Below are 5,640 nucleotides of genomic sequence, written 5' to 3' on the forward strand. Positions count from 1 at the left end.
TCAGGAAGGCCCTTGAAAGTATCAGTTTTTTATTCTCCAGCCTTCGTGAATTTCTCTCCTAGCTTAGAGTATTTTGTGTCACATTTCATGCAAGTTGTAATCTCCAAGGGGAGAAAACCACTCAAGCATGCTGTGAGGCTCTTACTTCAGGCTCTCAGCAATTTTCTCCTTCCTCTGAACACTTGTGTATATGAATGAGACGTATAGATAGTGTCTGACTAAACAAATCAAATCACCAGCTACCTCACGGAAACTACAGAGGTAGCTTTGCATCCCTGCTCTTCAAAATGTCAGGGTGTCTTTTAAATATTATTGAAAGTCTGTTAAAAATGCCATCCAAGGTGTTGCAGCTTGAAAACAAACACATGAATCTAGGAAAACAATTTTGATAACTTTGTCTTAATTATCCACAGTTTAGGAATAAGAACTCAGAAGGGTACGTATATAAACTTGTAAAACAATAGATATACAATTATAATTTTACTTTATGTGCTTGGTATACAAGTACATAAAGGTGTATATATATATATATATATATATATATAGCATATACGTAACATAACAGCACATATATTGTTAGAATACACTATTTCTGTAAGAAGGGACTTACAACAATAATTTATTCCAACTGCCTGACCACTTGAGGGCTGAACAAAAGCTAAAGCACATTAGTTACGTCCAGAGAAATGCTGTGAGGAACAAAATCAAAAGCCTTACTAAAATCCAAAAAACTGCATTCATTGCCTTCCCTTCTTCCACAAGACAGGTGACCTTATCAAAGAAGGATATCAAATTAATTAAAGAGGACTTTCCCTTTGTGAACCCATTTTGACTGTGCCAGAGTTCCTAAAGCTCTGTAAATCTAGGTACCCTGAGAAATCTGGGAACTCTAAAGGAAAAATCTGTGTGTGAAAAAGAATATATTAAATCCATCCTAAATCACATTTAGAAAAATAACAGCGAGTTGCTATGTCTTAATCTGTACCTGAAGTAAAATATAATTTGTGGATAGTCCACAGTGAAGCAAATTATTGGGGAAAATTATTTACAGAAGAATAAATTTTCTGAAAATCTATACATTGATGGATGGTATACAAAATGAGTGGCTTATCAAATTAATGAAAACAGGAAACATCTGTGGGAAAACCTGTTAACCTTGTATATGAGTCACATAAATTAATCACAGAAGGAATCCTCAAAGTTGACATAACTAATGTCTTACGTTATGTGTATCAGACTCCATCACACAGTGATGAGTTGTGCCAAAACTGCTTTTTGTCCAACCTGGGTGTGCAGAATTGTGCATTCTGATATCCCCTACTGTGAACTACTTGGAATGTCTGTATCAGATTATTCATTTTAAAGGGAATTAAATTTCTCTTGCTGGTGTTTTGTTTGATATACCACAAATGACACATCTGTAATTTGCAGGTTACAGAGGGATTCCTTCTACACTACTTTCACAGTTCTTGAAGACCCTATGGAACAACATGAAGTTCTAAAGAAATATAAAGGAAGAGTTTGGAATTAATTTTTATTCTTTTCTTTTCTCACTTTCTTTTCTTCCATGTTTTCTAGCCACCACTGAGACACAGCCCATGGTTCATGAAGAAATCTCAAACAGCCTAAGAAATGGTGAGAACAAGCTCTCAACAAGGTGAGAGTGCTTGCAATTCCCTTTGGGCATCTCTAATTATAATGTACTCTTCATTAAAAATGGCAACAAGAGTTCACTGAGCCTGCATTCTTGTGATTAATTGCCATGTTCTCCTAATCTTTTATTGTTGTTTATACTTCCGTCTTCATGCAACTGATTATGCTGTACATTTGCACCATTCAGAGAGTAAAAGGAGTGACACAAAGGGTGAGTTTACATGATGCAATGGAGCCTTGTGGAGATATTTCTGAACTAGTGCTGAGCCAGGCTGTGTGCTGGCACAGCCCAGAGATGTACGTCACTAGAAATTCTCATCTCAGAGCTATAAGGAAGCCACATTGAGCGCATAAGCTCTGCCTCAGAAGGATTTGCTACGCTCTATGAAGAGCTGTGGAATCAGAGTTTTTCTGCTTCCAGTTAAGCTCATGCTGTTTCCAGTTGGTGAAAAAATTACAGGCAGCTTAGTGCAGGTGTCTCTCAGGAACACCCTTTGAGTGTTCCTCCCAGTATGTGATGCCTGTATAAATATCAGATACTGGATTTCTGCTAAATCCTTAAGGCTCCTAAACATATCTTTAAAATTACCTATCTCCACTGACTAAGCATTGATGTACATTAAAGAATCTACTGAGCAAAGCCCCCATAAAAGTCTCTGCAGCTCAGGAGGAACAGAAATTTTGAATTATCCAAGATAACTTGCCTGTAGCAGAATTGTAGCTTGATCCACTTTGAATTTACATTTGTCGTTAAATTATTTCTGATTTTCCTTTGATGATTGTAGGTAAGGTAGTTAGCAGTTTTAGGTGCCTATTATTGGACATCCCAACCTGAGACAGACATCAATAAATTGATTTTTGGAGAAATTGCAAAACAGCTATCTCTGAAAACGGGTTAGTCCCTCAGGTACACTAGAGTGGATGGCTTGGAGAGGTGCACACTTCATCGAGTAAGAAACTGGCTGGATGGCTGGGCTCAGAGTGTGTTGGTAAATGGTGTCACATCCAGCTGGTGGCAGGTCACTAGTGGGGTTGCCTAGGGCTCAGTGTTGGGCCCAGCCCTGTTTAATATCTTTATCTATGATCTGGATGAGGAGATCAGAGGCACCCTCAGCCTCTTTACAGATAACTCTACTTTGGGTGGGAGTGTTGATTTGCTGGAGGACTGGAAAGCTCTGCAGAGGCATCTGGGCAGGCTGGACCAACAAGACCAAGGCCAATGGTGTGAAGTTCAACGAGGCAAAGTAACAGTCCTGCCACTGGGTCACAAAAACACCATCCAGCACTACAAGCCTGTGTAAGAGTGGCTGGAAAGATATCCAGCCAAAAGGACCTGTGAGTGCAGGTTGGCAGAGTTTGAAAATGAGCCAGCAGTGCCCAGGTGGCCAAGTAGGCCAATGGTGACCTGGCCTGTGTCAGCAATGGTGACCTGGCCAGCAAGGCCAGGGCAGGGATGGTCCCCCTGTACTCAGCACTGATGGGACTGCACCTCAAATCCTGTGTTCAGTTCTGGACTCCTCAATTCAAGAAGGACATCAAGGTGCTTGAGCATGTCCGGGGAGGGCAACAGAGTTGGTGAAGGACTTGGAGCACAAGTCTTACAAGGAGCAGCTGTTTAGCCTGGAGAAAAGGAGGCTGAGGTGAGACCTTATCACTCTCTACAACCACCTGAAAGAATCTTGTTGCAAGTTGAGGGTTGGCCTCTTCTTGAAAGTAGCAAGCAATAGGACAAAAAGGAAATGACCTCAAGTTGGGTTAAGGGGAGGTTTAGATAAGCTATTAGGAAAAGTTTCTTCCCTGAAAGGGTCATCAGGCCTTGGAACAGACTGCCCAGGGAAGTGGTCTCTGTCCCTGGAAGTACTAAAAAATTTGTAGATGTGGTGCTTAGTGGTGGACATGGCAGAATTAGGGTAATGGTTGGACTTGATGACCTTGGAGTCTTTTACAACCTTAATAAATTTATAATTTTATGATTCTATGCATGTGCATAAAAAATTGTGGCACTGACATGCCAGCTTAATTTCTGGGGAATTTTTTCAGAGAAGCCCAGACTTTCTGTGTTGTTAGAGATCTTTCTTACGTCTTCCTCTTCTATTAGTTTTCTGCTTGCTACACACCTGCTCTGAAACTCTTCTGTTCCTCAGTTTCAAGCTTTTAGTTGCAATTTAATGCTATTTGCACTGCATTGTTGCCCAGAGGCCTAAGTCAACACTGGCAAGGCTCCTACTGGCATGTTATTTTAATAACCACTTGGTTTTGTTCTCAGTCAAAGCAATTTGTTCCAACAACTGGGATTCATCCTGCTTTTCTTAGTGAGTACACAACTACACCCCAGTACAAATATTAAAGGCCTAGATCCTTAAAAATAGAAAGGTAGGAACCAGCAGCATCGCTGCATCCAAGCCAGCAGCTGCAGGATCCATGGAGCAGCTGCCTGGTCCAAACTGGACACCAGACCTGACTCCACCATCACAGGCCACTGCTCCTGAGGGCAAATTTACATTTGCTTACTTCTGATTGAGGATTTTGAGCATCCAAACATCCCCCTGCCAGCTTCAAATATTCAGACTTTTCAGCAGACAATTGCGGAAATTTTGGCCCACCCTGGCATGTAAATACTGCAGGAAAAAAATCGTGCAGATAAGGACTTGCAATATACTGCATTAACTAATACACAGTAATGGGAATTAAGGTTGCAGAGAGCATGCTTGTCTGTAATGCTGTTCTTCAGTACAAGCAAAATATGTCCCTAATATTACATGCATTTGTATTTGGCACCTCAAAGATGCATCTCTAGACTATAAGCTTGGCATTTTGATTGCCTGGGAAATTTCAAAATAAATACCTCCAGACAACAACAACAAAAAAATGCTACTCACAGGCAACAAAAAGTAGTATTTTAAATCTATACTTTTAAAATAAGTCTGTGAAATTTTACAGTCATTTGCATTTCAAGTCTGCAATTAGGTTTAAAAAAGGCCACAACTGCAGCTGTGACAAGTACTCTATTATGTGAAAAAAAATCCACATAAATAATCCTCTTGTCCTTCAGTGGCAGCTCTGATGAGAAGGAATCTTAGCATAGCACTCAACAATTGCCTCTTCAAGGTTGTTTTCATTTTTGATGCTGTATGAATAGTAAACCAAAAAGAATTGGCATCCAAACAAGATGTGTATTTAATTCTACAAATTGCTCTTGGTATTGCACATGACCCTTTTCAGAGCATCTTCTCAGGCTTTTAGGATGAGCTGTAGAGCATCCCCAGAGCCACAGAGAGGCTTTTCCTGGCACACAGGGTGATATGGCATCCCATCAGCTCCATCATTATTCAGAAAGAGGGGAGAGGAAGGTTTCTAGGGGTGGCCATCCATCAGCTCCCCTGGAGCTGGGAGTACACATCCTCCCAGGAGATGGAGCACGGGGCAGCCAGGTGTGCAGTGCACTGCTCTGCACTTTGGCTGGTTATTGCCATTGCCAATGGTTTCCCCTGGAGTTCATTAAGGGTGACATTTGTAAGCATTTTTTATACTTAGCTGAGTTGGCCAAAGGAGGTGCTGAGGTTTGATACAGCCCTACCCTGAGCACCTGGATTCATGTATGGACAATTACTTCAGTTTTAAACCCCCAAATAATCCAGCATTTAAAGTCTCCTCCTGCCAGCATTAATGCTAATGTTGTAACAGAGGTGTTTAAGGTCTGAGCCCCAAGACCTCGTGGAGGAAATGTGGCATCTTGGAAAATATCCATTGCCTACACCAGAAGGCAAGTGGACACAGCAGGGAAAAATGAATTACAGACACAAAAGATGAATAAAAGTAAATGAAGAGCTAAGAACTGGGCAGGGAAAGAGACTGATGATTGTTATTGGGAGAGTGTGTTGAAATTACACAAGAGAGGATATGATAAGGAGGAATAAAAACAGTAGGAACAGTATATAATAATTTTGTCATTTATGATCCATAAAGAGGGTTATTATATTTTTTTTC

Source organism: Melospiza georgiana, chromosome 2 (assembly GCF_028018845.1).
Source record: "Melospiza georgiana isolate bMelGeo1 chromosome 2, bMelGeo1.pri, whole genome shotgun sequence".
Taxonomy (NCBI): Eukaryota; Metazoa; Chordata; class Aves; order Passeriformes; family Passerellidae; genus Melospiza; species Melospiza georgiana.